The 22,717-nt window shown below is 37.9% G+C and overlaps 1 long non-coding RNA gene across 1 annotated transcript in view; it reads right to left on the bottom strand.

Annotated features, from left to right (window-relative positions):
* The window catches only part of LOC149918854 (uncharacterized), a 44,049-nt gene that overhangs the window by 19,281 nt on the left and 2,051 nt on the right, over nucleotides 1–22,717 (bottom strand). The window contains exon 2 of the long non-coding RNA XR_016463980.1: nucleotides 9,727–9,798. This is a non-coding gene — a long non-coding RNA (uncharacterized LOC149918854). The remainder of the gene's footprint in view (nucleotides 1–9,726; nucleotides 9,799–22,717) is intronic.

The raw sequence follows: 22,717 nt of genomic DNA, 5'->3' as shown, positions 1-22,717 counted from the left end.
TCCAAGAGAGGATAGGGATAGTTTGGTAAAAATGCTCTGTTTAGAATTTAATTATCCTTACTGAAATGACCTAACGCATATTGACTATGGATAGCAGATCCCTCTTAGGCCCCCTTTCTTGCTCCTAGTGTTTGTACTACTGGAAAAAGAAATCAGAATAGCTCTGTATCATCCTCCTAGCCACCTGTTTCAGGCATTAATTTCATATCTTCAAAGTTTTTTGAAGTACATTTTGAAGATACTGCTATTCAGCAAGGACCTCCTCACATATATAGCAATAATAAATATGAGCATTTAAACATTTTGCATTAGCAAGCAGCTTGCAGAACACAAAAGGCAACAGAAGCCAGGTTTTGTGTCTAAGCTGCTCATTTACCCTTGACAAATCCTATTCTGCTTGATAACCTCTCTCCTTTCCCCTCCAATTCTAGTTTCTGCTACACACATAGAAAGGTATCGTTAAGAAGGTTGGTACTGTACAAGGGGCACAAATACAGATGGTTCTAACTTAAACTTGCATTGATTTCTGGCAGGAAAATTGCTTCAGCTTCAGCTTATATCTTCAAAGCTTTGAGGGACAGTTACTGTTTCTGCATGTTTGTTTCTTTTCCTTACATGACACTGAGAAATGCAATTCCTCCTGTAAAGGAGGGAAAATTCCAGTATCCATCATATTGAAGGATTACAGTCATTGCCATTAGCCTGCAAATACAGCTCAAGTCTGAATTACATTTTCTCTTAGGGTATTCTGAAAGTGAAACTGAGCATAAGACTTGAAATTAAACCAGATAGGGAACAAAAAGCCTGGGAATACCTTCCCTTTCCAGAAAGTAGCTGAAGTCATTTTACATTGTATACAGCATTGAATAATACATTTTCATCGGCTTGGAAGATAAAGCTCAATTTGTCTAAGTAACGTCGAGAAATGAAATTTTTATGATATAAAATGTTAAATAACAAATTCATTTTACTTTATTGCTCAAACACCAGTTTTCACTTCCACTAATTTAATTTTTCAGGCTTTCTGATCAATTTAACTTACATAAAACTAAGTCTGTTTGCTTTGGAATTAAGTAGAATATGAATGGCCGACTGTTTTTCCAGTCTTTCACATTTTTCACATAACTGAGATTAAAAATCCAAAGTTTGATTTTTAAAATAAAATGCAAATCCAGTTTCAAAAGTGCCTTTGCATTTCTGCTTCCACTGAAATCAACACTAAGAAATTCAATCTTCCTTTCTTGTGATTACAAGAAAAAAACAACACAAAACATAGGCTGCTGTATTGTTATCTTCTCTAGTCTGTAGATAGCTTCAAATAACGGCTGAGGGATGTGAACTCCTGTCTTTTTCATTCTAATAGAGAAGATCTAAATCCAAAATATGACCGTCTCTGTGAACGTTACTTACTCTTCCACTGCTAAAGATGACAGCAGAAATGCTCACTTGAACTTCTGCAGTCTATCACTTTTTGCACCACCATAAGAAAGATCTGAAACTGCTATGAGTCCAGCATCTGCCTGTACAACTTGTCTGAAACAGTACAGTAGTTCAAATAACTATTAGCACAGTTAGAACCAACACCATGAGGGGCAGAGAGCAACAGACCTCTCCTCATCTCTTGAACACCTCCACAACAGCATCTCCTTCCAGCTTCTATGTCCAAACAGAAGTTCTCCTTGCTGACATTGTAACCCAACCTGACACATGGGCAATGCAAAACCCACTTTATCCTACAGGAGAATGAGTGCTTTGTGTGACCACAGAAAATTAATTCCCTACCAAAATCAAAGTCTCTAACCAGACAGCAAGAAAAAATAACTGAACAATCACTTACTTAAAGCTCTTTCATTTTGAACAGTTATTTAGCAGCTGAGCAAGATTTCTCAGGCTTCTGGATCTACTTCTTTAAAAACAACGTAGCTGCCTGAGGGACTATGTAAGGTAATGGCACTATCCTCATATCCTGTACTCTCCCTTGGATTTCAGAAGTTCACAGACTATAAGCATAATTACATCAGCGTACTTCTTCCTCTATTCAGAAATGAAATTTTGTATTGCTAAACAGTCTTGTTCTCAGGTGTCTCAGTTGACTCTTATGCCACTCTCAGTGCCCTCTTATTCAGCTGACATGGTGCCACAGTAGTAGCATTAGAAATATTTCTGCTGTCTTTCTAAAAATGATTTCATAACTCCATTGCAGGCAGACTTATTAGCAGTTAACAGTCTGATAATTTCAGAGGATCACATATTCAGTAGGATCCTGGAAACAATTTGTTTTCATTTTCATTTTTTCCTCATTTGTTTCTCATTTTCTTCTATCATTTATTCTCATCAAAAAGTCTGCTGAAATGTAAAGAAAATCTGTTTTATGTAATGTTATAGCTTTTTCAAACCAGAGCAAATATTTGCAGATATTCTATGTTTTAATTAACTGGCTATGGTCTCCTCAAAGTGTGTACATAGCATTGGTCAATTTGCAGAAGAACTCCACTAAGGAATGTGTCTGTTTGTTTTTTCCTCTTTTGTGTATGTAATATTTGCCATTACCTGGTATATCAGATTAGGAGTGTTATATGAATACACAGATTCTGGCAATGAAGTTTGGAAGTAACTGTGTAGATTCTGTTCGTCATGTTTCTATGGTTATTCATAAATATTATGGCCAACCTCAGTCAATATATGTCATTTGCAAATGAAATATGTGTATTATTTTTTTCAAATTACTAAAAGCTGTTTTCTTTCAAAACTCATTTCAAAGTACTCAGAAAACTACAGTCAATTTTTTATTAATATAATTTAAAGGATGCCCAATGCAAACACAGTTACTCAGTGCCAACACCTTCATGTTTGGACCGGTACACTGCTTTTATGCATCGTTTACCTCTGCACTTGATTTGGTGGGAAGGAGAAGCGGGAGAAGGGGGAAAGCTACAAATTTAAAAAAAAGAAAAGAATCCTCAGGCAATTTCTTTATTCCCTGACAAACTAGTGCACTGCCTGGAAAATTAAAAGAAATCTGATCTGTAGCTCCAGTGGAAACCACTTGTCATCTATTGTCCAGATATAAGAAATGTTATTTTTCCTCTTCCATACACGCTGAAAAAAGAAATACAGCTGAATGCTTTGCAGGGACTAGCAGGCCTCTAGAGACCAAATGTAATCATCCACTGGCTTTCTGGATGACACAAGCCATGGAATTTCACCCAGTTATTCCTGCATCAAGCCTATAACTCCTGCTACAGCAACAAGCGCGGTCATCAGAAAGACATCCATTCTTGATTTAAAGACTTTCAGTCCATGTTTCTGGACAAATTTTTCCAAAGTTGTTAAATGCCCTCATTGTTACAAATGCAGCCTTATCCCTGCTCTCATTGGATCCTCCTTTTTCTAGTGGTTGGCTCTTGTTACACCTTCATCTGTCAAGTAGATAAAACTCCACAGTGCGCTCTTTTGACAGCATAGAAAACCGTATGCCATGAGCAAGCCACTTCTCAATAGAGTGAAGAGCCTGAACTGCTTCTGTCTTTTGATGTAAAGGAGTACTATTTACTTACTCTACCTTATCCTGCCTTCAAGTAATCAGTAAATGGAAATAGTCTGTGTATAAAGAATATGTCATGACTTACTGCAAAAATAGCTGATACCTGGTTTAATCTCTCCAATATTTAATATATCATTAAGGTTAATATTATTTTAAGAGTTATGAACCTCTCCATATACTTTCACCTCCATCCCTCACACTTGCCAGTGTAACTGGAGCAGATAAAATACCAGTATAAGCTGTCAACATCTAGGACTCACTGTTATCAAAAGACCTCCATAGACTTGCAAACATTTGATCCTACCTCACAGAGACATTGCTCTGAGCCAGAGTATCCACAAGCAATGCATTAGTCTGTGTACTTCCCTGCTTATAAATTAAAATTGGAAAGCAGGAAGCGACTGTTCACCTTTTGGATAGGAATAGAGCTGAACAATAAAATAATTTTCTTGGAAAATCTCAATTTCTCTTCTTTTGTTTGTGAGTAGCTTGAGATATTCTCAGATTCTTTTGAGAGGACTTGTGAACGTCTTTGACATTTTCCTCACAGAACAACTTATGTGAGAAGTTTTTGTTAAAATTTTAGTATTTAATTTAGTACACTACACTGTGCATGTTGTCAACAAAAATGTACTATTTCTATCCAATGATTAGATACTTAGACCAAATCTACAAAGGTTGAATTAAGAACATTACACAGAAACAGTAAGTGTTTCAGCCTGTGCTTGAGCATTCACACATAGAATTATCTTCTTATAAATGTTATAGGAAAGTACTAGAAAGAAGAGACCAGAATGCAGGAGGCAAGTTTTGATGTGCGACTTAGCTCAGGATGAGAAGAGACATGCAATAGGGATGCATATGTGGCTGATACACATATGAAATCCTGTTTCTACCAGCACTTCTTGGTTGCTGCATGGTACATTACTAATTGCACTATAACTATGCATGCTGCTTCATGCATGTTCAAAAAATATGGCTACATAGGTATTATGAACAGGTCTGAATTGAAAGCCATCTTTATACCACCTGCTTAGGAGTAGAGAACAGGGTCAGGATGTGGACAGCCAGCTGGCTCACACTAGAGTAGCATTTAGACTGACTTTAGATTTATTTGGAAACACTTTGATAACTGGCATCTCTATAACCACAGGAGCAGAGCCATGAATTACAGACACATGCTTCTCATTCTGATGAATTTGTAAATGGAGGATATCACTCCATATTTCCTATATAAAAGTACCCTTTTTAAAAGTAGCCTTCTTTCTACATTTAGAGCTTATTCTGGAACTCTCTTAGCTAGTGTCTGAATACAGTTCAAATACAGTCCCATTGCTGACATTTGCGCATCCTTCTCTTCAATGTTTTCTCAGGCAAAATTCCATTGGCTTTGAGAAAGATTTTGCTTGAGCAAGAACATCAGATTTGACCTTTCAATTGGACAGTGACAACTAATAACAGTTCAAAACAGATTTCTCTTCTTTTTTTTTCTGACACAATTCAAAAAATCTCCACCTATTACAGTATGTTTGCTGCCACCGAAGCTCTGTTCTCCCAAAAATAACAGAAATAAGCTGTTTTTTTCCAAAGCTACTTTAACATCCCTTGAAGAACCTCAACGGAGTTCAAAAGTTATTGAACCAGCAACTTTGAGAGCCCATGCTTGCATCAAATCCAGCAGCACAGTCAGAAGTATCTTTTTGCTGTACAAGTAGAGGCAAATAGCTACACATGCAATTATTTCTGTGGAAGAGGAAGGCTGTCAACTCAGGTCCTGTCCAGTCCTGTATCTGTTAGTAAATGTTTTTTTTCTCCTTCCAACCTCAAGACAAATAAGGGAGATCATGTGGTTCAGTGTCCAATCTAATCTCTTTCCTGTGTAAATCTTGTGAATTGCTGTCTAAACAACTGTTCTATAGAGCAAGATCTTTGACTTGACTGGCTGCACATGTCATAGGGCCAGGTCAGATAGATATCTCTTCACTTATCCCATGAATGTGAGAGAGAGGCCAGTAAAATTTTCATGTTAAATTTATGCTTCCTTAATTAAACTATTAACTATATGTAACAACAAAACCTGCCGGTGAAAGGGAAAAGGTGACATGACACTAAAGGAGACCACATGGAGTTTATGCAAGTTTATGAACTAGTCCATTATTTCATTCATCCATTCACACTTTATTTTAGGACATTTAAGTCATAATTCCACTTTCCAAAACAGTCTGAAGCTCTTTCATCTTTCCAGTGGCTTAAGAAAAAATACTGAAGTATGCCCAGCTTACCATGCCCTCAAAGCTGAACTGGAGGTACTCTACATTCCCTTTCAGACTTACCTGCTGTTGAAGCCTGAGTAAAATCTTGGCCTTTTGCAAGACAATAGCAACATTCCCACTCATTTCATCAGAACCAAGGTTTCCCTTCTCATATGTCCTATTTAAGACTAGATAACTTAGAAAAGCTGTAATTCTGGGTTGTTTTTTTCCTTTCTAAAGTCCAGTAAGACAGTGTAACTATCATCACATAGAGGAATTATAAGTCATAATTTTGGAGCCTGTTCTTTTACCAAAAATACTGCCTGGAAGGCTGGAATCTGTATCCTAACAAGGAACAGTAAGTCATGAATTTAAATCAACTACACCAGTCATCACTTGTGGCTTAGGGAGAAAAGAGTTGTCCAAATGCTGCTTAAGTCAGTTCTAGAGTTGTGTTGCATTGTGAGTTAACAATGGAGAACAATACTGCATGGAAGGGCATATCTTTTCCAATTTTCTTGTCTTTTCAGTTTGTATTTCACCAGAAATTCTCATGTTTTAACATTTATATTAGTTCTAGCACAGAGCTTGCACAAGTGTTACATACCTGTCCTGGTTTGCTTTGCCCATTGTCTCTCTGTCTTGTTAGTATTTTCTTTCAAGCATAAGGAACTCTAACCATGTCTGTATCTGTTTCTTTGAGATTCTTATTATGTTACTCAGGGAAGAAAGCTGGACCTGTAGACAGTGTGCTGCCCCACATCTCAAGAACTGCTGATGAAAACTAATTCTTCTGTACTTTGTATTATTTACTTGATCTTTCTACTCTATGGTGCCACATTTCAGTAGCACATGAGGACACTGATGCATGAAAATCAGAGAAAATTGAGAACACTCACATTGCCCATAGAAAATTCTCTGTGTCTATCTGCCTTGTCTTTGGAATTAAGAATTCTGCTTTGGCATTGTTTCTTATCAAGTGCATTGATCCACGATTTTCAGATCAACTTATTTCACAGCTTTTTATTGTTATTTGGTATGATGCAAGCTGGATAGAGATTGAAGGACATTGTCAATACTGAAAAGATCAATAAAGAGGAAGATTTTATAGTGTTTCCCAGCATTGTTGTCTCTGGAAGACCTTATATTGTCAAATCCTTTCCACAGAATGACAGAATTGTAGGCATTGATAGCAATCGCTGGGGTTCACCAAGTTCAACTCCCCCATCAAAGAAGGTTCCCTGAAGCAGTTTGCAGAGGAAAGCATACAGGTGAGTCTTGAATATCCTCAGAGAAGGAGACTCCACAACCTCTCTGTGCAGCACATTGCAGAGCTCTGTCAACCTCACAGTAAATAAGTTCTTCCTCATATTTGTATGGAACTTCCTGTGCTGCAATTTTTTGCCTGTTACTCATTTTTGAAAATAATGGTTTATTTTCAAGTCTCTCCCTCCTCAGGAACACAGCTGTAATTTTCCTTGCTATCTTTAAACTGATCTCTATGGGTTCATGACTAAAACCAGAGACAGTTTTTTCCTTTTTTGATTAGCGTTACTTACAGTAGCTATCAAAAAACAGACCATCTCTTTGTGCTCTGTAAGTCTGTACAACACCTAGTACAGAGGAGCTTCATACATCATATATTCTAGTTACTTCTGTAAGAATTACTTCCGTGAGATTTTTCAAATCTGACAAATTTAATTTGACAATTTCTCTCTTCTCCAGTAATTGTTTTAAATCATGCTGCATTACAACAGCTAGCTGACAGAAGGAAAAGGGGTTTTAAGTGCTAACTAGGGAGAATAGGCTGACTAGAAGGACAGCTCTAGAAAACAGAGTACCTAAAATACTGCCAAATCAACAGCCAGTTGGAAATTTACTTCTGTAGTATTCTAATTCCCTTTCTAGATTACATTCATCTTCACGTTTGCAGTTCTACTATCTTTTAATCTTTTAGCTGGTCACTGTAAATCTTGAAATCATTATAACAATGGAACTGAACCATACCAAGGCATACATTTGACAGGACTGAAAGCTGTAAAACAGGAAGTCTTTAAGGTAAGTCGAAGGCTCAGAAAGCATCACACAGGGGCCCTAATAACTACTGAGCTGTAGAGTTACCAGGTTTGCCAAAAGCAACAGATTTCTTTCTGATCTCAGTGCAACTGCTTCCACACAAATCACATATGGCGACAAGTCATAGGGATTATGTTATCTATGCCTCCTCTGTTTTCTCCTTGTGTAGATTCTTATATTTTGACACTAATTCTCTTCCCCTATAAATGACCTCGTATATTAAATTTATAGCTTTACAGCTAGGGTTAGATAAGTACTATTTGTTCTAGTATGGAATATGAAATAAGAAGGAGTGTTCTTTAATGGTTTAGGACAGACATTACTGTTTAGGAATGGAAACAGCCTCCACCCATCACTAGAACAACAAATTGGGAATCCCATATTTCGTCTTGGCTGTCTGAGTGAACAAATCAAGAAACCTTTCAGTGGCTCCAGTTCAACCATCAATAAAGAGGAAATCTGATCATTCCTGTTCCTTCAGAGGAAACCAATCTGCATTAAGCACTTACATATTAACATACAAATTCCTATAATGCATAAATCTGTGTCTCAGCAGTAACTTCTAAAAGTTAAATCAGCTCGCTGTTCAGGAGAATGGCTCAGAGTCCAACACTCCCATCATACTCTAAACATGTTAATTGTTACCCATGCAGCAGTTGCCACAAGTATCTTTGGAAGTGGCGGGCACTTAGCTTGATTGCCACAGGCATAGTATGCTTTACCCATTTCCACAAAGAATGCTGCAGATGCCATAGCGCTGTTCACTGTCAGAAATGGAAAAAGAGTTTTAATAAAAGGTTATTGCAACCATTGTGTATGTATCAGTGTGTAAAGGCTTCAGGAGAATGGACAGAACATTTCTGCAACCCCGCTTGAAAAGTTGATTTGCCTAACTTTAAATTTCCATCACTTTACCACTTAATGATGCACAAGATGCTGAATTTGCCTAGTTTCACAGATTGTTACTGGGCATATATACTGCTCATCACTAGAAAGTTATAAAACAAAAGTATTATGATTATGCAGAGAGAAATGATGAAATAGAGGGAGAATTCACAGTCAGGACTCACTAATAACTTTGGGCGAAGAGTAAAATTCAATAAACAAACACTGCACAGGCCACTTTGTCCATTCTAGAGACAAATTATGATTATGGCAGATGTAAGAAGACTAACATGTTTTTTTTCTCTGCTTCTTTCCCATTCATTCCCCACTCAATGATTGCAGCATTTTGGCTTCTATTTTCTTGCTAAAGAAAGCAAAGTGAAATAAGCAGGACACAAGACCAAGAGTCAACACACCTGGGCTTTTCTCTTGGGTATACTATTGACCTACTGCTTAACCTTTTCCATCACTCTGTGGAAACAAATAACACCTTTATGTGTCTTTATTTCTGTTCCTACACTTCACATGTTGTATGAGCAGAACTGTCCCTACATATGCAGATTGTAATGCATAACAAATCCCCTGTCTTGGTCAGGGTCTTGATATCCTCAAACACTAAAATAAAACAAATAATGATTACAAAATGTCCAAACAGTGCTCAGAGAGGAAAATTTGTTGGCAGAGAAACCTGTAAAGAAGTGTCATTCCTTCCATTTTCACTTCCTCTTGCTTGTTCAACATTCAACTTTATATATTAATCCCACGATTATTCATAAAAAAACTAAGAGCCATTTAGTGGTCATTTTTCAAACCTAATACTGGAACAGTCCTCATCTGGGCAGTGTACCCACTTCTTAAATTAAAAGCTGATTTTCTGAAGACTCAGTCATGGTCAATGATAATGCAGTTAATAGATCACACAGTTTGAACTGGTAAAGGATGAGAAGCAAACAGAAAACAGCCTGTTACCTTAGAGTCATTTAATCTTCTCCTACATTTCTCTGTCAGGCTTCTTTGAATGTTGCCTTCAATTTCTGGAAACTAAAAAAAAAAAAAAAGAAAAAAGAAAATTAAAACTTGATATCACATGATTCATTGGAAAAGTAAGGAATAACGAGGGTTATACTGGTTATACTGTAAAGCTAAAACCTCTCCCTAGTACATACTCTGCAATATGATGGGACTTCCAGACTGTCTCCACAGCACAAAGGTATCCATCCTCCCCTCCACGCCAATGTCAGTTTGGTGAAAAACCAGGATGGATAAATGAAATCTTTGTTGCCTGTATCATTTTTTTCATTAAATTGAGATCTAGACATCTTACAAATAACCAGGAGAAAAGCAATAGCAAAACGTACTTAAAACATTCAAAGCCTGTACGAGATGCTGATTATCCGTACCTCTCTGCAGCTTCCTCATAGTCACTATAAATCATACATTTGTGAATGCTTATGTTTTTAAAAGAGGAAGATATTTTCTACAATAAAATAATAGGGACTGTGATGTATATAGGAAAAGTGTTTGTGTATATATATATACACACACACACACACATATATACATAGATGTAGGCTGCTCCAAAACTAATGTTTTCTATTTATTTCTGCAGAAACTATAGCAGATCCAAAGAGCACAGTAGCGCAGTTTGATAAACACTCAGCTACAAAACGCTATTTTTCCACATAGTCACCACCATTAAGCCACGCATTTTCACAGCAATGAACACGAGTCTGCATACCAGCACTCATAAAAAGCTGCAGTAGTAGAAGCGAACCACTGTCACTGTTGCCACTACTAAAATGCACCACCCACCACCTCACTGTGCTCACATCCACTGTTTGGTCTCTATAAACGTTCAGCAAGTGTCAGCAAATGTCAGTAAGTGTGATATTTTTCACATGGAGGAATTCAGTTACACAACTCCACGTCAGACGCCATCTTGTCAGACTGCCCTGCTGCTGCCATCTGTTGCACAGCAGCAATATGTGACAGCATATTGGCTACTGGTGGGAGGATTCACCCTTGACTGCCATTTCACCAACTGAAATATCCATCTCTGATGTCGTGGCCCAACATAATAAAATAAGAGGCATTACTTTTGGAATAGCTTCTGTATAAACACATAGTATCATACATATATACACAGGATTATATATGTGTATATATGCATACATAATCTTATGTGAAAATGTCAAATAAAAATAGCATTTTTCCCAAACTTACCATTTAAAAAGCAGCTCTTTTTTTCTTTAATATATAACAATGATACAACCCAAACTTTGACTCCAAATGTTAGCAGATGTGAATCCTCTAGCATAAAGTATGGTGTAGCACACTGAACCCCTGATTCTCAGACTATGCTTTAGAGTTCGCTCTTGTGTAAAACCTCATCAGAAACAAAAAGGGCCAAATGAATCTGAAAACACACTGTTCTTATGAAGCAAGGTAATATCTTAAGTTCAGTCATCTAGCCAGTAAATTGTATAACAGGAAAATCCAAGTTGAAATATTCAGTCTGCCAAAGATTATAAATTCTTTGTTTTGCTTTGGAAACAAATGCACAGCAGAGACCAGAGTCATAGAGCTAGAAAAACATAACAAAGGCTTTGTTTGTAAGGGGATGGAACCACTGCTCTCTGGTCAGAGATGAGGTTGGCTGATGTGTTTTCCACAATAGTCAATCGAACAATTTCAGCACTCAATCCTGGCCAAATACTAATCTACTGAATTTATTACATTTGGTTTTCTAAATTAAAATTACTGTCAGTAACGTATGTGTGATAAACAGCACTGAACACGTGACAAGAAAAGTAGCTTGTGAAAAGCTGGGCAAATTACACTGTTGGAGGAGCCCAGAGAACTACGAAACTGCATACTGAATATTTTCTTCCTGAGAAAAAAAGCATAACAGCTTAATGAGGTTATTTGTTAAAAACCCCTCTGTTCACCTCAGTAATGGTCTGTGCAGCCCAGGTCTGCAAATGTCGTTGGTTTGACCAAAGCAATACTATCATCTAACAAAGCCAAATTTAATAGGAAAAATTCCACGGTAGCCAGAAATAATACACATACATGCATACAAAAGAATATCCCAGCTTAGAATTTCTGCTGATTTGTTTGTTTGTTTTTAAGATTTCCACTGTCACAATCATAAATATTCTCAAAACAAAAGCTGATACAACTATGTAGCTACATGGGCTGAGACGGGTGAAATCCCAGACCACTGAACACAAGGCATTTGCAGTTCTGCAGCCCCACCGCATCATTCAGCATCTTTGGTCAATAAAGTTTCTGGTAGTCACTGTATGACCTAATTCCTATTTTTTCACAGAAACGTTCTTCTCTTTCACCACCATGTGTTCTCTTCAGAAAAGCAGTCCTGAAAACAGCAAGTCTATTCATACCTACTTGAATAAAAGTGAATGCCAATTGGTTGCCCATTTCATGCTTTCACTTTGATTTGTGCCAAACCATTTTTTGACGTGATTTCTACACAGAAAGGGAAACAGGTCTGGGCTTAGTTGAAACACGTCACACTGTACATATACCCTAAAAGAGTTGCAAATTACCAATTTCCAGTGTTGGGTTGGTTTTGTTGCTTTTTGTTTTTCCAGTTTTTTTTGTTTGTTTGTTTTTTTGTTTGTTTTTTTTTTTAATTATCATAGAATGGTTTGGGTTGAAAGGAACCTCAAAGATGATCTAGCTCCAACTCCCTCCTTTGAAACCATCTAGTTCCAAATTTGTTGACAGCCAATGACTAAATCAGGCACAAGAACAGGTTGCCCAAGGCCCCATCCAACCTAGCTTAGCCATTTTTTTCCCAAGTTCTGCAAATGCTATGAGTGAACATTCAAAGTAAAATTTTAATGAGGGATTCATACAAAAACTGATCCTCTATTACTGATCCCAGAAAGCTTTAGGAGTTTTAGGAGCAGGCCAGCCAGGGTCTTCTTACCTTCCCATGATATCATTGCTTCCAGGTAATATTCCACAGTAGAAATAAAAACAAGTAAAGCAGGACCTCAGATATGCTATGTGTTGTACTCAGTCAGCCCATGCCTAGAAACTGCCATGTGAAAACCAGGCACTAAGAGCTGGTCATAAAGACTACCTGTACTCTCGGTGGTGACAGGTGCATTTCAAATAGCAACTCATCCCGTTCATGAGATGGGATAGGATGTCTCTGTACACACCCATCTCCCTTTGCTCTCTGGAAAGTAACTTAGAAAAAGTAGTTCACTGTTTTACTGGTGACTAGTACTAGATAAGAAAAAAAAAAAAAGTCTAACGCTAATAACAACAACAAAAGACTTCCTCTCCTCTACTTGCCAGTAAAGACAAACGAGGTTAAAACTGTCAAAATCACTTGCTCAAGGTCACATAAAAGGTTTATCAGAAAGCTAGGAGTTAAAACTCAGTTTTTGGGGGTCAGCCCTCTATTACTCATGGTGAAATAGTGAAAAAGTTCTCACTGCTTTCCAACAAACAAAAATAGAGAAGAAATACACAACTGATTTCACACTTGTGCTTCTTATCCACTTCTCTGTGAAAAAAAACAGCATCCCTGTTGTTTTCTTTCTTCCTGACCTAAGTCAAAGTCAGAAATGTAGTCCACATTTTCTGTTTTCTTGGCATTTATTCTTAGAGACATTGTTTATGTTGTTAATCTCACTAGGGCCTGAACCTTCAACTGAGATCAGTGCAAGACTTGCAACCAACTTAATGAATTCTGTGTAACGTCTTACAGCTATTTTAATGCAAAAAGCAGAAATCAGACCTGAATTTTCAAGGAGCAGGTTGCTAATGTTCTTATTCAAGCACAAAGGGAACATCATCTTTCACATGACTTTTGTTCCTGTGAAACCAGCTTCACAAATCTCACAGCTGATGGATCTTTGCTCTTTCCAAATCTGGGATAAACAGAATTAGGAATCTGCCTGTGTTTTCTTCTGTTTGACTTTTATCATTCTATCTGTTTGGCTAAGAAATCAGCATAGAGAAAGTAGGAGTAGAAGCGCCTGTGCAGAAAATTCTCTGAGCAAGCATTTGGCTCACTATCTCCAGAAAAGTTATTTAATGGTGAATTATTACAAATCAAATGGTAGAAAAACAAACAGTGAAAATCAATTCTTCAAAGATTTAAAATGATATATAAACCAAGACTGAAACTCATTCTCCAGTAGCTTGTTTGCATCAGGACATCATTACTGATGACATTTAAAAACAGAAAGTTCTTCTCAGTTCCCCAGAGGAGAAGACTCAAATACAGGTTCCTCAGAAAGAACCATGTGGACAAAATGCAGTTTGATCCTGGTCTACACCTGTCTTTTTCGCACTCAACCCCTGGGGCTGTTTGACCACCTGTACTTCAGCCACCTCTCTTTCAACTCCGATGACCTTTCTCCCTTGGTTATCGCACTGTTTCTAACATCGCCCTTAAAACAATCACTCCCAGTCTCAAGAAACTCTCAGTGGAAGTCAGAGAAATATTTTTATAGCCTCCACCAATATTTCATTTTGAAGATGGGTGCTGCACTGAGTTCAGGGAGGGGGAATATGGCAGCTATGCTATTATTTGGATTTAGCTGCTAGAAGGTTATGTGGAGCAGAGAGAGTTAAAAAAACAATTGACATTTATGTTTTTAAGTTGACATTAACATAATGGAAACAGTGTGCAACTCCCATCTCCCCAGCCATCAAGGGTCTGTCGGCCTTAGTCAGTGTCCCAACGCCCTCTCACTCATCCTCCTTAAAGTAAATGAGTCGTTATGAGCCTGACATTTCTTCCAGAGGCAAGCTCAGCAGGGTCCTCCTTCCCTCTAACTTGTCATCATCCAGAGTTTTATGTTTTAGTAACTTGAAACATCCTGTAAAATCTATCAGGATTAGTTTCCAGTATAGAAGCACTTGTACTTGATCCAAGCTAATCAAATGTTCTTTAGATACTAAGCCCCAGGGTTTAAACGAGCACACCCAACCTATTAAGCAAAAATGACCTTCTTAGTGTGGCTACTATATCCTCCTTTTTGACCCCTTTTGACACAAATTTGGCTGAGATAAGACAGTTAAAGCCATTATGAAAAGGCCAAAAATAATACAGTAAGTGTGTCCCTGATCCCACTAGAATGTTATAAGATGAAAAAAAGCTGGGTTTTTTCAGACGAAACTAGGCATTTTTTAAATAGTAGTCAAATGAGCTTTTTAATTAACATTTTGTTTTTAAACTTTTATTTCAGTCTTTCCCAAAGGAATTACTATCTAAATTAAGGATTTTAGAAGCTCATCTTACAATCAAACACAGGTCTGAACTTACAAGTCACATGTGACCTGGCAGTCAAGAGGTTACGGTGAGTAAGAAGGCAGACCACAGAAAACCAATGAACAGGAAACTTTGGTCTAGTGTTGATGGAAAAGTTTTGGATTAGATGGATGCAGTACTGAATAACTTATTTCAAGCAAACAGCTCTCACAGAACTTTCTGACCCTTTTATAGAGGAAACACTGAAGACATATGATGTAAGATTTCAGAGGTGCACATGTTAAGCAGCAAAGTCTTCTTTTGAGTTATATGCAGAGGGATCTGTGTTTACACAGCTATACGGAGCAAATTCCCCTTCTTCCATTCACAGACTCCACTGACTGACTGACTTCCTTGATTTCAAAAAACAATATTTATTATTCCATGGATGTTGCTATAATACTGAGCATGTCTAAATGCCTAGACAATTTTACAGAATTTCTGGAAGGCCCTGAATGTACAACATTAGACAGTCCCACTCAGTGCTCTATTAAAATCACTCTGCACAGCCACAGAAACAGCCTTTTTCAGGAGCTGGCAATCTAAAAAAGGCAAAGCATTTCAGTCACATTAAAATTAATCCAACCCAATCCATCACTTTCCATATTTTTGATGGGGGAAGACGTTAAAATCAGAACTCCACATATAAAAGCAAGCTTCTATCTCTAGATAGATAGATACTAAGAGACAGCAAATAAAATGGCTTAGAACTGTTCTCTTCTAAAGCCAGTTCTAAGACTGCATGAGGTTGTGCTGCCTTAACTCAGTATAAGCCTGGATTCTGATGAACAGGAGGTTAATTCTAATTCTCCCAACTAAAAAGAGACACAATTTGTCAATGAAGAACATAGAGAAGGAGGGTGCTAGCCTATTAAGAGGAACTGAATTCCTTGAGTGAACTTAGGCTTGATTAAATTTCTGAAAATATAACGTAACATTAATAGCAAATTTAAACTTTGACCAAGTTTAGCTCTTTCGTTTCCATTGGAATAAAAGCAAGTATGTCTCCAGAGTAAAATGAACAAAATAAAAAGTATTTTTAAATTGGTCAAACAGTCCAGTTCTCACTAGGGAGGTTGTACATACAGTTCCATTCACATTAATTGTAAGCATCAGTCTAAGAAAACATGTGTGATCGGTTGCTACAACTCAGCTGATGACTGGTAACTTGATGATGTGCTTGAGGCTAAAATCTAAGGGCAGGCTCCTGTTCTGGCTCAGAGTTGACTGATGTTTAAAAGGATATTAATTTAAGTTAATACCAAGGGTGTTTGGATTAAAGAAAAACAATGAAAAATGAAAGCTGATAAACTCAAAATATATAAATTCCAGGGAGGAGTGTCCTCCTCATCCTTTCTTTTTTGGGTAAATCTACCCTCTTTGGTACATTTTCTTATTGTGACAACAGTGCAAACATTCCAGGTATTAACAAATCTGGAGGCATGGAAAAAAGGAAAATGCTTATACAATGGTTTGACCTTATCAATACTATTATTTAACTTTCACTCATAACAAAACTCATCCAAAAAGACCAAACCACCACTAAATGGACAGATTCTCTCCTGTTGTTAATCAGTATAGCTTGCACATACGTATCAGCAGTACACTTGCTAAAACAACAATAATTCTGGAACAAGGCATTTAGAACCAATTCCTTTTTTTTTTCTTCATAGAATAAAGGAGGAAATTATTTTCCAGGCAAGTATTAGATCTATATTGCTAATAATTATAATAATATTTTGTAATACAAAAATTATCACAAGATTTTGGCAAGGAGAGGAAAGAGAAAAAAAGAGAAAATAACTTTTTGTAGAACTTCCATGCTATTTTTCTCATCATAACTTTGTGGTTTTATGACATGAGATTTATTCCTAGAAGTCAGATGTTAAGAAATATCAGATCACATTAAGAAGCAAATTATCTTTATCTTCCTTCCAGATCTAGATCACCAGATCTTGGCCACAATTACTCACGCTAATATAGTTTTCAATCATAAAAGTCAGTACTTGCTGATTCTGTTAAGTTTTGCCACATTCAGACTACGTTACTTGCCTTAAAATTCCAAGAAAGCACATGCTTTGTTTGGAAACATACAGAAATAGCATGCTTGGGTGTAATTTATCTGAAGCTAATTTAGAGATTAATTTTGATATTGTGGCAACAGTGTAGGTAGGCGTGGGATGGGAGAGACTGTAGGATCAACACCATGGACCATTCATTATGCTGCCACGGAGCTACAGGGAGAAACAGGGTTGCTGTTCGGAGGAGGGAGAATTTACTGCTGGAAAAGGACTGAAGGGTGTCTTGGAACAGAGATCAGTGTCAAAGGGGAATCCTGCTGTGAGGGATTTACTGGTCCCAGAAACTGCCTCAGTTTTTATTACTATTTATAATTATAAATAAATGAGAGTAATTTTTAAATCTTTCCTTTCATAGCAAAATCCCAAGGTCATGGGAATTATCACCACCACAAACACATGATGAAGAAGATGATCCAAAAATCTGCAACCACACAGGGCCTGTGAGCTCTGGCTCCCTCCCATTCCTTCTCCCCCTCTCCTCAACATACAAAGCTGATGCAGTACTGGCAGAGAAACCAGCATATCAGAACACAAGTCTTGTGCTTCCCTGCGAGATCCTTTCTGGTTACTGCAGGCATTCATTTGATTTCTGCTTGCTCCACTGATGCTAACATAGCTGTGATTGCCATGGGGCCCCTTGTCATCATCAGCAGCTGGGATTAGAACCCAGCTCAGACAGTGCATTGTGAGCAACAGCTGTGCTTGGAAGAGCACTTCCAAGGTGACCCTAGTTTTCAAGAGAAAAGCCCCTCATTTTCTAGGGAAGAAACGGTACACTGGGAGACAAAGCCACAACTACTTTGAGAGACAGCAAGGAAAGAGTCCAAGGAGTGAGATAGGCATGATTATGACAGTCTGGGTTCCGTGACACGCTGGCTTTTTCCTTGCCTCTCACCTTTCAGCTTTTTTTTTTCCAGCAGAACTCAATCTTCACATCCTTCAGCACTTGTACTCCAACACTTCCCAGGATAGCCAGATCAACCTGTGAGAATTTTTTCCTGCCACATACTGCATACCAGTATCTTATATTACTTTCACATCCACTGGAGCTCATCTTACTCTTTTACACTGAAAGGAGATTCAACTGCTGCTCAAACTACCCACATCCTGTAAAGTTTGAAGAGCTCTGTCCTTATCAGTACTTCATTGTAAAGAAATGATTCTGCTGGAAATTTGGGAATCATCTGAGAGAGAGTGAAAGCCTACATGCTACCTTCAAAACGTGACAAGTAGAGAATCCAGTTCATCATAACTCTAGTCACTCCCTGGGTGTCTCACTCCAGTACTAATCCCCAGCTGGGATAACACACCACTCACCATGAGTAAGCACTACAACTCAGTGAAAAGTTTCCTTAGCATTCGCTCCTTTGTCAATGACTAATCAGGATGTAAATCCAGGTATTCTTCCTACCTTTCTGAAATGCAGGCAGTACACATGATTACATCATAGTGGAAACATTACTCCACCAACTACCGTTACCAGCAACTGTGTGCATTGCTCCTTCTTCCTGTCTCTTCTGAGTAACTGTGTACTAGCAGGTGCCACAGATCACCTGCTACTTACAGCTGAGTTGGATCTACCCCTGAACCTATGACAGACAAAATTATCTTCACAACCATTGTTCCCTACCTTGTATTAGGAAAAATGGTTATTTTTACTGGTCTGTCTTTCAGATGTTTCTGTGTGCACTATGAATCAGGACATTGGCTTGTCCCAGTAAAAGCATCACCTTTTAATTCCCACCATCCTGGATAACAAAAAAACAAACAAACAACAACAAAACAGCAAAAACAACAACAAATTAGTAATTTTCCTCTTCTCATTCTTAGAAGTGAACCACATGATACTCATCTTCAATGTGTTCCAAGACTATTGCTTCTGACCTGGCAGATTTTTATTTTTATTTTTTGAAAGTAGCAAAAAGATTTTTCTTGAATGTATAGATACTTTCATGTTTCACAATTGCTGCATTTTATGTTGCTTAGCAAACACAGAGGAAAAAGTACAAGGTTTATTTCCGGCGAGCAGCAAATACTCTGTGAGAAATATGACAGAAGTCAAGAAAATGGCTAAGTCTATAAAAAAGAGCAGAATAGTATTATCCCAGGTATTTCTTTTTGTTATCACTGAATAACGCAAATGATGCAGTGAGAGACTGCAGATCGGCTTTTACAAACAGTTTAAGCAGACTGCTGCTAAACAGGGTTCTCAAAGGTTTCTATGAAGGTTAAGCACCAAAATGTCATTGACTGTAAGGCAGACACTTAGCAGCAGTAAGGCTATGAAAGCATTTGGAAATACATACCCCTTTTTCTGAAATTGTTAAATTTATTACTTCATAATCCCATATCATAACTTGATGTAGCAAAAAGAAATAATGCAGACACAATTTCCACAGGAAGCATGAACTTTCTGAAGTCTTGACAGGCAACAAAGCTCAAACTTTTGCATTTTAAAAGTATCCTGCGGCCTTTCAAACAAGAGAGCCTAAACTGCAACTCAGGAAATGCAAAAGGTGCTACTTGTTCCTTAATTGTAATGAGGAATCTGAGTTTTTGTTTATGGAAACAAGGATTTTTTGTTCCTCTGGTTACAATGAAGTATTTTAAATGTGAACTAAGCTCAGAAAAGTTTTTCATTTTGTCAGGACTCCAAATTTTGCTGTTTAATTTCATGTTCTAGATCCAGATGTAGCTAAAGAGAAAGAATTGTGCATTTTACTATCTGTGGGAATATGAGGCACAGCGGGATCCTGGTTTCAGCTGGGATTTCTACTGCAGTACAATCCTTTACAGTTTTCTTTTGTAAAAGGAGTTGGTTTTTCAGTTTAAGTGATCTTGAGGCTAATTCCCTTTCACTACGAAGAACAGAAGACCTTCCTGTCCAGTTCCCAAAATCTTAGTAGTGACCTTGTTTTTTTTTCATGTCAGCCAAGAAGCAACCCATCCCTGTTACCACACAAGGGCACTTGTTTAATGTTGACGGAGAAGGAAATGTACCACCTACTGAGTCACCAATGCCACATCCTAAACACCTGGCTTTTGCCTTGCTGGGCTTCCATTTAAGTACAAATCTAGAACGAGTAGAGCTGTAGAAAATGTCTATAATAAAACCTCAAACCACACAACACCTTCCTGGATGGGAGGCATATTGTGATCTAAGTTTGTGGATTTCCAGAAGAAAATTGAAATCCCTTCCAAAGCAGACCTCCAGACATGAGTTATCCTTTCTGGTTTTGTCCAGTTTCGGGGATAACGACTGCAAGTCACAGCCCAACACAAAAAATTAAATTAGTTTCCTTGAAGTCAAAAATAAAATCAGAGCTAAAAAACATGTTTACAGCAACTGCAATTTTGCAAAATTATGGCCAAGTCTACCACGGCTTTAGATGCCTCCCTCTTGGCCTAACTACCTCTGTAAGCATTGGCCTAACTTCCTTCTATTCTCAAAAGACTTCTGAAAAACAAAAACAAATGACAACAACAAATATTTCTTAAAGCCAAATTAAAAACATTTCTTACACGTGAACTTTCTGTCTGTTAGACAACAAATAATTTGCCGCTCACAGTACGTCCCACGGCTGATAAACAAAGCAGTATTTTACCACTCTATTGCAAAACACCGTACAACATGTTTTGGGAAATAATAATTCATTGAAAAAACATCATCTAGAGCAATACAATGCAGCAGTAATCACATGAATGTGCTACATCCTGTGACTGACTCTGAAGGAAACGTGGATACAGTCACAAAACATTGTGGGGCAGGAGGAAGCTCATCTTTTCTGTTGGACACCAGCTCACAGGCAGCCTGCTCACCTCTAGCTTGCCCTGACTCACCCACCACTCCTTTAATCCCCACAATGAGAAGCTCAGCCTGTGAGCAGCCCTCCCACAGGCAGGAGTACCTAAACCAACACTTTGAAGACACATTCTGCAGTGTGCTACCACAAGGCAGCCCATGGTTTCCACTAAAAAACAAACGTTTATCTACCTATAAAGCTTCCTTCCAGATGTGCTACCTTAAGATAGCTCTGTGCTCAAGCTCAGAGTCCAAAAACATGAACATGTGATTCGAAGAAAGAGGAAAGGGTAGGGAAGAGTTTAATGACACAGAGTGACAGTTCCGTAACTCACATTCTCAATGCATATAAATTTCCTTGCCTCTTTTAAACTAATGCTAGCAACCTATAATTTTCAAAAACCATATATGTTGCAGAAGGTGTTTGCTATAGCTGCTTATATATATATATATGGCACCACAATCCATCATTCCAGACGAGCACGTCATTACCTACAACAGAAAGAAACCAAGTCCACATAGACTGTCCCAGCACCAAGATCACCTCAGTACACACCAACAATAAAGCTGCTAATAATGCTTCAGAGAGACTTCCCAGCACAGACTGGAACAGCAAATCTACTTTTAAACAAGAATACAGACTTGAGACTTTGATGATAGCAGTAGTGAGTTTTCTTTTCTCAGTGCACATCCTCTTACCAAGAACTACTGACAGCACTGCATTCATGCCCCTGCTTAGAGGGCAGCAGGACTGGAGCTGAGAAATACTCAGCAAGCAACACTGGGCAACTGCCCTCCAGCAGAAACACTGACAGTAGAATATCTCAATGAAACAAGTCAACTTAATTGATATTTTCTGTTTTACAGAACAGAAGGATAAGACTCCCATGTAACAAAATAATTCTCTGTATTAGAAAATACAGAGAAAGAGAAATATATATTTTAAAAGGTATATAAAATTTTTAAAATTTTAACAGGAAGGTAAACAGTCCAATCCCTTTTTTTTTTTTTTTTCCTTTGCACTTTCTCAAAACAGTCTTCAGTTTTCTGGGAGACTTACAGAATTTCTCATAACCATCCACTTTTTATGGAATAATTATTTTGATTGTCCCTCATCAGCAGCCTGAAGTCATGTTGTGAATTCTGGAAGCGACAGCTGAAATAAATTATTTGTTCTTTGCTCAGAGCTCATCTCTCCATCCCGTGCACAAGTGGAGCTCCTGCAAAGATCCATCCTTTCCCTGTCTGAGTCAAAGTCTCTCAAACTCCTTAGAGAAGGGGCACGGACAGGCATGACGGAAAAAGGCAGTTCACAATCCTTACCCTGCAAAAGGAGCGTCAGCACCCACTTCCCACACCAAGATTAAACCCCAAACTGCAGTATAAAACAAATACAAGAGCGACAGAGGGAAGCTTGGCAAGGAGAAAAGATAAGGATACTTCACAGATTTTTCCTGAGCCTCCAGGACAGCTGCAAGCCCTGACACAAGGCTGCTTCACCTCTACAGCATCCTCTTGCATTCCTGCAGGAAACATGCTTTCTACCAGCTAAATGAAAGCACAAGGACTACAACAAAGACTTCTAGATCATATTTCTAATAGGTTCCATCTTATCTGAGTTACAGATTAACTTCAAACTCCAGCTTCTCCAGATGCAAAGTCAAATGAACCTGGCTTTAGAAGCATTACTTCGCATTTCAACCTGACACTTCACACTTAATTGAAGATGCAGGGAAGAGCCTATCTTGTCTGTGTTCCTGCTTTATGGTTTGAGTCATA

Source organism: Phasianus colchicus, chromosome 2 (assembly GCF_987193195.1).
Source record: "Phasianus colchicus chromosome 2, bPhaCol1.hap1.1, whole genome shotgun sequence".
Lineage (NCBI taxonomy): Eukaryota > Metazoa > Chordata > Aves > Galliformes > Phasianidae > Phasianus > Phasianus colchicus.
Note: the sequence above shows the minus strand (reverse complement) of the source record. Positions and strands in the feature narration are given on the sequence as shown.